Source organism: Thalia democratica, chromosome 2 (assembly GCF_965202585.1).
Source record: "Thalia democratica chromosome 2, ktThaDemo2.hap1.1, whole genome shotgun sequence".
Lineage (NCBI taxonomy): Eukaryota > Metazoa > Chordata > Thaliacea > Salpida > Salpidae > Thalia > Thalia democratica.
Window position 1 is genome coordinate 43,019,600 of NC_139166.1, and position 14,317 is coordinate 43,033,916.

Here is a 14,317-nt window from a genome sequence, read left to right on the forward strand (position 1 = left end):
ACCCAATCACGTCATTTATATAAGTGTTGGTTAATAATTAAATAACTGGAGCATTTGATTACTTAGCATTTTTGCTTGTAAAAGTGTGTAAATATTTCAAAAACTATTTTATTGTTTTTGAACAGCTGCTTTAACTTTGTATAAACAAATATTCGTATTTCAAACATTTTTTCTAAAAGAAAAAAAAATTTATAAATCAGTCTAATAAAATGCATCTTGTAAAACGTTAAATACTTTTTTAACGTGAAATTTTACAAGACAATCTTTATTTAAGAATTCAATTCATTAAAAAGTGAATGAGGGTTATATAACTTTTTATTTATTGCATCCCAGTTTAAACAAAATACTATATTTTCTACTACATGTACTTAAGAAATAGTTTAAAAAAATACATATTCTAAACTGAAATTTAAAGTATTTGCAGCTTTATACAAGTAGTTCCTAACTGTTTTACAATACATTTGAAAGTTAAAAAAAAAACTACATGAGAGTTCGAATTTTGACATCTTAAGTCTGACAATTTAAACAAGACGAGTTAAAGTGACGACTCATACTACAACGATTTCGAAAAAAAATTAATGTTAAAACAGAAAAAAAAACTTAAAAATCAAATTTATCTAAATCAAAACATATTGATTAAGATAAACATGTCTTAAATAAAATAAAGCTTTTTATTTAAGTATAGCACGTTTAACTTCTCTAAACAAAAAGTTTTCTAATTTAGACAAGTCAATTAAAAGTAATATAACATTACAGGAACCACACAGAAGTTTAAGTTGTCGTAGTTTTTTTTTTGTCAGATTTGGAAATGTCGTAATTTAAATTGTCTGAATTTTAAATGTCGTGATTTAAGTTGTTAGATTTGAATATCCCTAATTTTTACTGTCAAAATTTGAAATTTCATAACTTTAGTTGTCGGAATTTGGATTGTCGAATTTGTACTATCATGATTTAAATCATAATGCACCTGATGATACTAGTTTTTAAAGTCTTGCTTTCTTAAGTAGAAGAACTACGGTAAAAACAAAAACAAATGTAATACAAATTACAAAATTATACTAAAATTAGTGATCTACATGTTCTTTAATTTAAGATCGTAGCGGGTCCAAATATTTTTTCAAATTGAAATCTGGTTTTGTACAACTCAACGCTTTCAAAAAGCTGACGAAATAATGATGACTAGAATTTTATTTAAACCTTTTTATTTGTTTTAACCTATTCTTATGTTTAGATAAAAAAAATAATAATTATTTGATGAAAACTTTAAACCAAACTAAAACAAGATTTTTTTTTTTAAATATACTAATGAATAAAAGTATATTCATTTGAACACATTAACTTTTTTCTATAACGGTATTGTGACTCTTACTTCCTAGTTATATTAAGTTGTAATAAAAAGAAAATAAATAAAAAACACTGAAATTGATAAACTTGTAGTTTAGTTTTAGTTACAAGTTTTAAGTTACAAATTTTAACTTTAATTCTTAAGTTTTTTAAAAATTATGAAAATATGACATAGTTGCGATGAACTATCAATATGAACGTCTCTTCTTTGTTTTCTAAAGCCAAAAAACTATTAAATAATTAAAAATATATAAATAAAACTATTTATGTTATGAACAACACAACTTTATAATGTAAAATTATCAGATAAAACGTAATAAAGCGTTGAGTCCTAGAGGTCCATACAAGTAAAGACCGTTGAAAAACCATAAAACTTAATTAGAATGACGGCAGCTCGCTGCACATAAAACATTTAAAAATCAAAGTAAATATATATACTGTTGTAAATACAAGCCATATATAGAATTTTATCGATAAGTAAACAACACTATGTTTATTGAATGAAATATAAGCGCCCAAAAAATTTGGTCCAAGGACCTGGGGTATCAAAAGACCCTTCGGTTAATTACAAAATTGGTTACGAAATTGATAACGCAACTTTGAGTATTTTAAAAAGGTATAGTTTTATACTAAGAGTTGATTTATAGTCATTAATAAAGTCATAAAACTACAAGTAATATCATATCCCGTATACAAATTACTAAAACTAACAAACCTATAGACATAAAGTATGCAATATTTTAAACAAAAAGTTTAAAAAATATAAAGGATTTGAAAAAAATAACGCTTTTATCTTGTCTTTAAAACGACATATTTTACATTGAGATCTAGAATTGTGTTTTAAAATTTTTAGACTAACTAAGACTAGCTTTTAATTTTTTAACTAATAATCACTTAACTTAAGATAAAGTTAGAAATTGTAAAAAAGCTTAAACAAATATGTACAAATAAAATCAAGAATATATTAAAAATTAACTCAATAAAACAAAGTAAAAAGGATTTAGCTTCCATATTTAACCTGATCAAAAACATAGTTTGTTTGTTTATCTGAATATAATCTTTAACTAGATTTGAAAGATGATACAAAAAAATTCGAAAAAAATTTAAAGACAGTGATTAAAGTAAAGATAATGGAAAAAGCTGGAGTGTTATATGAAGAAGATTCGTCAAGTTAGCATGTTCTTTATCTTCTGCTTAAACTGCTGCTCTTTTCAAGTTGTAAGTTTGACATACTAACAGTACTAGTTATACTTAAAAGAAATCTTATCTTGATTTATTTATTATCTTGTTTACAATGGATACCTGTACTTGAGTTTTATAAGGAACCTTATTTTCGATTGCGTTCAAATAAGTGCTCGTAGATACTTTTTTTTTCATCGACGGAGGTAATTTTTTAACATAGTAAGGTTGGTCAGAACTTGCATTGGTAAAGTTTAACAAAGAACTCGGTTTACGGTATGGGCGGAAACTATTATTAGACTAATTTAAAGTTACATCTAAAAGTTGGTGTGGTTTTAGATTAATAGTTATTTAAAAACCTATACCTGGTACAACTTACACGTTGCTTCTCTTATGTTATCATAAAAGACTGACTTCGAATGACAGTTGGAACGAGTTTATGATCTCTATACAACAAACAGTTATAAAAATTAGTTTTGAGAGTATCAAGAATGTAAAAACATACTTGATCAAATACCGCTGCAATATGGAAATTTCCATGGATATATATATTTTATTTTCTGCCATATATCATCAAAAAAAAAGTACAAAAAGATTCAATATTAGACTAACTAAATTTTGAAAACTAGGACGCATTAGCTAAGTTCTCATGCACTTATCAAGTGCTATAACTATATGTTATATTTGTTATAACTATGTTTTGTTCACAAAAAACGTAGTCGGAGTTTAAAAAGAGCATATGTATTTAGTTATTAAATGTGTTTATTTTTCAAAACAATTTGAAATTTTTTGTACTCAGTTTATATATAATGAAATAGGTCCATCACTAGGTAAAAAAGAGAGTTTCTATGTTTTTCTATTAATTAGTATTTACCTTAGTTTTTTAGCAAATTTGTTTTATCAGCAGTGTTTTTTGAGCTTTGCGTGATATAGGAAACATTTCATCTTAATTTACTTATATCGATATTTTTACCTTTGTAAATTTACTTGTAAACGGAATAGCTTCTTTTATTTAATTTTGAAGATATTTACATAGTTCTAGTAAAAATTGTAAAAATAAATAAATATTAGAAAGCGTTGGGCTACAAACCAGTTTAGTTTTGTTAACAAACTTATCAGTTTGTTATGGTCAGAACACACAGAAACTATAAAAACAAAACTACGAAAAACATTGGGTATATCATATAAAACCAGACACTTCTTTTTTGAAAAAGCATTACACTTGATCTTTAATTCTTTGCTTATGAGCAATGTTAGATATCGCTTGTTGTGCTGGGGAAGAGCAAATAAAAAATGTATAAATGATATCAATGTTCTCATAAACAGAGCATTTAGTTGCATACATTACAAGAAATATGATGATAGTGTTAGAGAATTAAAAACTCAGAAACAAGTATTAGATGTTGAAAGTCTGTATCTATATGAATTAGGTCTGTTTATGTTTAAGTTTAATAATAATCTGTTACCGGATAACTTTAAAATTAACAATAAAAGTGTAAAAAATGTCCATAATTGTCATACCAGGTCTTCAAAAACAAATTTTTCCTACCTAGATTCAACAGCAAAGTAGGTCATAAATCGCTATCCTAACAAGGAAGTTAGTTGTGGACTGAGCTACCATTATATTTAAAAATATAAGGTATTTTGGAAAGCTCCGGGATAAAGTTAAAAGTTATCTATTAAAAAGTGATTAACAAGGATATTAATGATCATTGCTATTCTTATATTTACTTTTGTTTGTTAAGGAGTTAATTGTATTTCTCATTTACTGAGCAACTTTTTTATCTATTTATTTATCTATTTTTTGTTTTTTTGTTCAAAAGTTGAACTGTTCAGTTACATATACAGTGGTTTAGTCTAGATTGCAGCATTTTCTATTTGGTTACTTTTTAGACCATTTTATATGATTATTACTTTGAATTAAGTTCGAAATACTTGCAATTTTTTTTAGCATGCTATAGTAAAAAAAAAATTATAGATGTATATACTTTAACAGAAAATTAAGTATTTAAAAAGTACGCTGAGATAACTGTTTAAAGCAAACTTATGTTAAAAAATCTCTTTTTCTGAGAAAATCAGAAAAAAGAAAAAAACTTTTTTTTAATGTTTACAAATATTTTTTGCCTGGTAATATTACAATTTTAGACTTAGACAAGTATTCAAAATATAAAAAATATATTTTAAAACAGAAGGAAATTTGTTGTTATTAATACTATTATTGTACTTGTTTTTATTTCTTCCTAGAAGCATAAATTTAACATTACTTGTCTTTTTATTTTCATTTAAAAAGTTAAGTCACAGTTATGGTAAAATTCACTTCTTTAAAGTTATTAAAATGTTATGCAATAGTTTATTTATCTATTCGAATGTGAAACTATTTTTAATGTCCAATTACTCCTATTTTAAATATAGTAGCTCGTAAGAAATTTTATAAGCATGTGGTAACTCAATAACTGAAAGGTTCCTTTGTACACCAGGTCCTTAGACCAAACTTTTTGAGTGCTTTTTTATCGTTCAATAAACAATATATACATCAGTAGTTTGCAGATAAACCTCAAACACATATCTTAGTAAAAACCGGGAGGATTTTTCTATAACGAGTTTAAATCTTAAACAAAGTAAAAAAAAAGTTCGTAAGATTTAATTTAAAACTAAAAGTTTGGAAAATAAAGTATAAAATACTGAACAAAATTAATTTCTTTTTTTACTAAAGTTAAAACTATTAAGTTATTAGTTTAACTCTCATTTATACTAGATAAATCTATTGAGAAGCCTAAAATACGTAAATAAAAAAAAATACCGGGTTTAAGTTAATATAAATTAAAAAAACTATATTTAAGTTTTTTAAATTTAGTTTATAAATGAAAAGCTTTGTAGTTTGATAAGTTTTTATACATTTTAGTTGTTATATTTCCTCATTATAATTTTTTATAAAGCAAAAATCACACAACTGCTAAATTTAATGTTTTACTAAAGATAAGTAAAAAAAAATAGTTTAATTTTTTATTGCATACTAAACTTAATAGAGTTGCAATTAACTCAGACTACTCAGACTAGTTTAGGATAGTTTTTAATTATTTGAGAAAAAAAACTCAGTCTGACTAAGGCTCGCTTGATTAAAAAAAAACAGGCTAACTTATAGTATTCCTAAAAAACTTAAGCTACTTTTTTAGAAGCTTAATGAGATAGATCTGTTTTACTTTTAAGCCTTATATACTTTTCAATTAACTCATACTCTTTTTTTAAGCTTAAAGTGTTTATTCTACGGCTATTTCTTTACTTTAAACTAGCTTTAAAAATACTTAATTAAATGCTAAAGTAAAGGTTAATGGTGACAATAATATAAACAGTTTGGTTATAAAAAAGTGTTGTAAGTTGATTGTAGCTTGTTTTAGTCTAATTAAAACTATATTCGATTTGATTAAGTAAGTATATTGAAAAATTATCAGTTGATGAAGTTTCTAAAACAAATTTTTTGAAACTCACTATTTGTGTAAAGAGTTGAAAAATAAAAACATTTTTTTTAGTTCTTCATGTACGCTTATTAAATGTTCAATTTTTAGAAATTTCAAGTTTTTAGTTTTATATAAAGGAATTTTAAAAAGTTTCGTAGACATAAAGCGGGAAATAATATTTTGATAGTTATAGTCTTAATTATTTTTAATAAGAGTAATATTTTAATAAATATAATTATATCAATTAAGAATATTGTTAAAAAGTAGTAAAATAGATCGAAGACAAAAAGCAATCTAAAAGGTTTTTTTAATAAGCTAAGACTGTTTCTAGCTGATTTATGATAACTCAGGTTTGCTTCAAAAACTGGAAACGCTGAATTAAGAACCATCTGTCGTTTTTTGTAATTTTTATTTTCATAATATTTTAAACTTTTTGTTTACTTAAATATACTTAAACACAATAAGTTTATACCAAAGTGACTTAGCATCTACTGTTTACTTTTTAATTTTTTTAAAGCTTTGCAAATTTTTAACTTGTTTTTGTACTTTAAGAAAATATAAAAACTGTTTTCCTAGAAAAGTACATTATTCAAAGTTAATAAAAAATAATTAAACAAAAGCAAAATTCTTAAAAATTTTTAAGTTATTTTTCATGTTTATCTCAAACTATAATAGCGGTTGTGAGCACACTTCATTTTTTAAAAATCTCAAAAATAATAAACAAATTTTGAAATTGGATTATACTGTGTATCTATACATAAATTTTATAACAACAGTGCTATTTACATTATTAGTAGTTATACTAGTTATATTAAGTAGTATATATGTATTTTAATAATTTATTCATATTGGCCATTTATTAGACTCATTGATCATTTAATTAGTTTCAAATTATTATGTTTTTAGCGAAAAACTGTTTATACTTTTATGTTTAGTTTCTACTGTATGTTTCAGACGACAAGTAAGGAAACATACTAAACTGTGTCAAAAGTTAGAGAGTGTTGTTTCACTTGTACCTGATTGAAAGTGAAACTTATGTTCGTACTTTTAAAGAAATTTATCTGTTTTATTTTAAACTAAAAAGTTTTAAACATATATTAAGTTTAAAATTATTTTAGTTATTTTATAAGTTATAACTACAAATTAGTAAAGCTGTTATTGAAATATATAGATTGTTATTAATTTAAACCTTCACATTTTTTGAAGCTTCTATTTTTTGTTTTAGACTACGAAAAACTTGTGAACGAAATTTGACAAACTTTAAATTAATTGAAATACTCGATTTTATTTTATAAATCCAATGTACTTTGATATATTTAACTTATTTAATCTAAGAAATTTTATATTGATACAAATGGTTTTCTTTTTAAAGTATTTAATTCAATGTTATTGAATTTGTAAGCGTTTAACTTTATTATGAATAATATTAGTAAAAAAAAATAAATTGGTTTTCAAGCTATAGTTTGATTACGATATTTACATCTACTACACATCGTTTTACTTAAGAGTATTTAACTTTTTATTATTTACGTTTTTAAACTTAACATAATTGTATGCGTTGAAGTTTAAACACTCACACAACTTGTAAAAACTTTTTCAGACTAATAGATAACAGCTTAACAATTCTCTTTATTTATTTTTTAGCAGCTCAAATTAACTAGCTTTGAAAGTTAATAATTTACCCGTTTTTATTTATAAGAATAACTATTTAATAATCATCAAAACTTTTTATCATGTTTTAATTTTTTTGTCAACAAAAAGAAAATAATAAGTAAAATAGAGCTCGTATTAGTGTGTTATAACACAGTTTAAATACATGTTCATATTTTTTTTGTACAGCACCGATTCTTATGCTTAAGATTTTGTCAAAACTTAGTAAATTGCATTTGTGTTCGCCAAACTTTTGAATGAAAAGAACTCAAGTGGTTTTATTTTCGCACAATTGAACCTAAAAAATAAATTTACCGGGCGCCAACACGCTGAGAGAATCTGTGAAAGAAAAAAGTTATTTGCATAGAGTTTAATTTAAAATTCAACACATCAAAAATTCAAAAGTTGTTATCGTTTTTGTTTTTATGCGCAAAATTGTGACACAGCTACAATGATTTGAAATAACTCCTGAAGTGCTAAATCTTTAACCGCTCTTCAGTTTAGGTAGCAGAGAGAAATATTAAGTATTTATTTATAATATGTTTAAATAAAACTTTTCTTTTAAATCAATCATTGGTTTAGAAAGTTTTTTTCACTGCTAAAATAGAAGAAAACACTTAAGTTTAAAGTAAGTATTTTGTTTCTGATGGAAATACTTTAAGCTTTGATGCAGAACTTACTGAAAAACTTTAAAGCTGATTTTGATTGTTCAAGCTATGCTTTTTGAAATTATTAATACATTTAAAGTTTAATTAAGTCTTTAAATAACTTGTGTATATTATCAGTTTGTGAATCACTTTTCAAAAAGTAAATTCACTTAAACACAAGTATTGTCAATATTAATTCAAATAATTCTGAAACATTTTTCTTTCTGATTCTTTAGTTTTACTTAAATTAATTGCCTGAGGCTAAGATAGTTACACAGTTGAGTACACATGAGCATCATACTTAGATATGGATCGTTTGTAAAATAGCATTCAGTTTAGCGAAAAGTTTAGCTACAGTAAACTAAGTAAAGGAGTTTTTGTTAAAGTTATGTGTTTCAGATATAGCTTTATGTTTACATCTATTTGAAAAAATGAAGTAAATAAGTATGTTGCTCATGTGTGTTTGTTTCAATTATGTTGTATAGTAATATATACTTAAAATTTTATTTAGTTATACATTTTTATAAACCAATGCTTTAAAAATTTCCAAAGTTTATTAGGTATTACTGCTTAAGTATTCACTAAGTTAGACACCAAGAAATATTAATAAAGCTAATAGTTCAACATTTAACCAATTATTTAAATGCATAAATTTTAGTTTATGAATGTTTATAAATTTACAAATGTTTTTTTTTGTTTTTTTGGAATGAAAATTCGACTTTGTACTACAAGCTTATAAACTACAAATGAAGTAGTAAATTTTATTCACTTTAGTTAAAGTCATAAGTTTGTAATGAAACAAATAAAACAAAGATTAAATGTTTGAAAGAAAAAAGCCTTGTACAATTTTAGTTCATATCACAGCTGAAGCGAAAAACAAAAATACTAAAAAAATATTAGATAAATATTGTTAACTCTAAAAAAGTATCAAGCAGAAGACTGTCGAGATATAATTATTTTAATATAGTTTTATACTAATATGAAGGTTCTTCATGTTTATGGATACTATCTGATTACAGCTACAGTTGTTTTCAATTTTATTCAAAAAACGAAACCATCAGAGGGTTAGTACAACATTATCTACTTAAATTTTACGATAAAAAAAAGTTATACAAAACGGTTATTAAAAAATAAATGAGTAAATAAAAAAAATATTTATTTATTGTAAATTGATTTTAAGAAATACTTGTGTTTTTTTAAAATTAAAGTTTCTATATTTGTATTCGTTAAAGTTTTAAACTATAAAATTAAAGCTGAAAATTTCAAAAAATTTTTAGATTAATTAATTTAAAATTCAGGTTAACTAATATTTTTTTAATGAGACGCTTAAAGTCATCGATCTAATCGAGTATTTTTATTATCTAAGACTAATGTTGATAAATGTGCTTCATAGAAAAATAAATCAATAATTGAAAAATTATGTCAAAATTTCTATGATTTTTCTTTCTACACAAACTTCACTACTTTTGACAACTAAAACACTAATCAAAAAAGCATTAGAGATTGTTTAAGTAGCAAAGAAACTTTACATTATTCAAAACCACAAGAGATTTTAACTTTTTAAGAAAATGAAGTTTACATCTTTATTATTCTAAAAACTAAATAAAGAGAAAAAAAAAGAAGTTTTAATCTAAATGACCGTAAAATGTAATAAAAGAGAAATAATCAATGTAAGTTTTATATTAAAAATAGCAAAACAATAAGTAAAGTTTTCAAATACCTAATTTAGCAATTTATAATTTTATAAAATAGAAACTTTCTTTTACTGCTAGTACTTTTCACGTTAGTGTAATATGTTTTGAATAGATGTACTAATGGACACAAGAAAAGTATATCTTGCTAAAGACATCTGGTACTCAATAATTGATGGAGTTAGTAAAACTTTACATAAAATTTATGGTTAAAAAATTTCGTTTTGTCAAGTTGAAGAACTGAAGCTTTTCTTGAAACTTTTAGACTACTGAATGATTTTTAATTTTGTTTTCAATTCTTAAAAGTAACATTTTAAAGCTTTGAACAAATTAAAAACGTTTGTTTTTATTAGTAATTGAATTAAAAAAAAATATTACCAACAATAATTATAATAATAAATTAAAGCCTAAACTTAAGTATTAAAATTTTGAAGCTAAAAGTTCTAAAAATTCTCTTTTATTAATGAATATATTAAATTAATTGTAAAAGATCTTAAACTGCCGTTTCATTAAATTTTATTCTATTGAAACTTAAAAAATCGAAAATAACTTCAAAAATTTCTCACTTAAATTTAATATTAAGTTTTGTTCATATGCACACATTTATTTTTAAAAAATCAATAAAAACAAACTTACTTAAAAGAATTAGATGAAGTATTTTTTGAGCCACTGCAGTTTAAAAAATTAAAGAAAACAGTAATTAAAATTAAACTGTGTTTTAAATAGTATTAAGTATAAGCCTTTGTTGATGTAAAAACTAACTGTAGTAAGAATACTGTATCAAACTTACATAGAAACATATAAAAACTCACTTTTAATAAACAATTTCTTAAACATACATTTTAATTCAGATTTTTAATTTTTTTTATACCAAATATAATTATATTTAAGTTTGCTGCTGATAATATCCCTGATAAAGACAATGACTATTACGGAGTACGGTCTGACTGTAGAAATAGCAATCACTTTATGCCTAGTTACTGGTTTAGAATGAAGCATCTTCAACTTCTAGATGGAACTAAAAAACTTAAAATAGAGATAACGTTTTCAGTGAGGTTTAGTTTTTAGCAAAATAAACTTTGTAGTATTACTTGTTTTTAGATTTATATCGATAAAAATTACATTACCAGAAATTGTACCGCTTCAAAGTCAGTTTCATGTCCGGAAATATTTGATCTACTCTACCTACCTTCCGATAAAAGAAATGAAGCTTTAGCTAATAAATTAAGAGTTTATAAAAAAGTAAGTAAACTGGTAATACATCATCATTAACTTTTATATATTAGATATACCAAATTATTTTGTAAATATTTTTTTATAAAATGTTACTTATATTGTTTTGATTTACTTTTGCTAGAACCTTACAAAATTCTCACAAAACTCAATAACAAAAGGATTATTTTATATAAGAAATAGTGAACTAATAACTATAGTAAAACTCAATGTAATGATGTCTTCAAAATGATCAACATATAAAACACATTACAGATTGAAACAGTTTCAGCTCCGAGGGCTTTTAAACGCAATGAAAAATTTCAAAGCACAACTAAAACTGTTTTTCTTGAAAACATATCTACTACTGGAGTTTATTTTGCAATAAAGGTTGGTGTTTTAAAATCAAAAAATAGTAACTGTCTAGCAGTGTAGTAAACTATTTACATTTAGGATCTTGGAGCATGTTTTACTATAAAATTCGTTCGTGTTTTACACAATATTTGCAGACGTTTTGGTACTAATTTATTCGAAATCAAAAATACTCCTATCAATACACAAGTAACTAAAGCTATCAATTTCTGTGTACAAAATTCTTCCCTTCTTCCAGATATTTTAAGTAAGTATAAACCTATTTTTTTTAGTTACGTAGTATTAATAACTTTTAGATTAATAATATGCTTTTAGTGATAGTTTAAATTCATTTTTAACATATCTATAAATGGTATAAAAAGATGTGATACAAAATTAAACGATTGATTTGTGGCTTTTGGTAATTTTTTGCATATCAAAAATTAACTAAATTTATATACAAACTAGGACTAGGTAGATATGTAGATTTTGAAGACTTAGACCTTTTTAAGTGTTGTATATAATAATGATAGACAAAATAATTTAAAAATACAAATTAAACTTTTAGTACCTTCTTTGAAATGTCAAAACAACGGTGAGTGGAATAATCTAAATAAAAGTCAATTTAAACATTTATGTGGATGTAGAGCTGGTTTTCAACAAGATAGAAATAACAGTTCTAAGTGCATTCGTTAGTTCAAAATAGTTTAAATAGTTTATTAGTTTTGTATGATACTAATTAAGAAATTTGATAAAACAATAGGCAATTAAATTTAGTTTAATATTTTAATGCTCAATATAATATAAAACTAAGCTATTATATATAAAATTATATTTGCATAAATAGGTGATTGTAACGTAAGGCATTATAAAGAGCTGCGTTATAGTTGATATTTTATCTATTTACATTAAAAAGTAAGTTAAAATCCATAAACAAGTCTAAAATAATTTAGTTGTTAGACTAATGTAAAAAAGATTAAGTGGCTGAGAAACCCTTTTAAAGCTTTAAAAAAACTTAAAGTTTTGATAAGTTAATAATGCTTAAAGTTATAAATGCACATACATGTGTTGTAGAACTGTGTTTTGTACATTTTAAATTTAATATAAATGTTTTTATAACTTTGAATAAGTATATATTTAACTATCTAAGTTTAGTTTTGTATTAATTTTTGTAAAAAATAATACTTTTTATATAAGAATACTACTTAAATATTTCTATAACTAAAGTTTTGTGTACTTTTTACGTTATAGATCACAATAAAAGAATTAATTATCAATTCAAGTTTTTAAGTTATATTGACAAAATAATTTTCAATCGTTTGAACTAAATCAAACGAGACCATGAGTTGAATAAAATATGTCAAACTCTCTTTACATAAACATGCAAGAAGACATTAGGCTAAACTTGAAATAAAACTGGCATTTATTTGTAATAAACCAAATTAATAAATCAAAACAAAACATATAGTTTTAAACATTGTTTTTTTAACAAAGTTTAAAAGTTTGAATTAACTTAAGTTTTAACTAGTGAAAATAATTTAATTAACTTTATAATAATAAAAATAGTATATAATCAGAGTGATACAACTTGTTATAAAAACGCTAAATAACAAATATATGTTAGATAACTTGTCTTATAATTATAAACAAAACCTTTTAAACAAAATATATCGAAATTCAGTTTTAAAGTAATTATCAGAGAAAATAAATACATACTTTATGAAAAAAGTATTTTCTTTGTGAAAACAATATAATAGCGAAATATGTTTATATATAACTTAAAGAATTTTATTAGAACTAAAACAAACAATTACCAGAAGTTGTAGTACGAAACCCTACATAACATTCTATCATTCTTAAAAGTTCAGCTTAAGGTTAAGTGTTTTGTGAGTATAATACTTTCAAACTCCTCAAAGATGTTTTATTAAACAAAAATTATAAAAGATAATGAAGCTCAAATATGCTTTTAATATTTTTTAAATAATATAAGCTAGAGAAAGTGTCATTAAGAATATTATTAAATGCGAAGCAACGAATATATTTACAATAATAGTTTTTCTATTTTATATGTCACTCGTAAAAGCTTTATATAACAATATGTATAAGTAAAAACAATTTACACCTAAATAAAGTAACTAAAGTACTATTTTTGTCTAATAAGTTATGATAGTGTGTTTTAAGTTTCAAAATCATTGGTCTTAAAAATAAAGTTGTAAAAAAAATATGAATTCTAAATATTCTTTATATACAACTGGCATTTAAAAGTATCAATATTTTAACTGTATGTAATTTGACTAAATATAATATACAGCTAGATTTTTAGTAAACAAACTTGTGCTGACTTAATTTACTAGCCAATTACCATGTGTACAACTAAATTCAAAACTTTTCCTACAAGGCTAAAATTTTTAAGCTTAAAGAATCTAAATATTTAAAGAAAAAATAAAAGTTTTGAGTTATTCTAATCAAGAAAACTTATAAATGTAAAAAATTCAGCACCGGTTGAACCTAAACGAACTACAAGCCTAAATAAATATAAGTATACTAAAAGATAAATATTAATAATAATTAAAATTTAAAATGATAAAAATAAAATCTAAATTACAACTTTATTTTAATTTATATATATTTTACTAAATTTTAATATTTTATAAAACAATTAAACAAACTCTTAAGATTAAACTAACTGTGAGTGTTATTTTTGAAGGTGTTAAGTTTGTCAAAAGAAAAAAAAAACCGGGTAAGATATAAATCATTTATCTATTAATTAAAAAAAACATTTTAAATT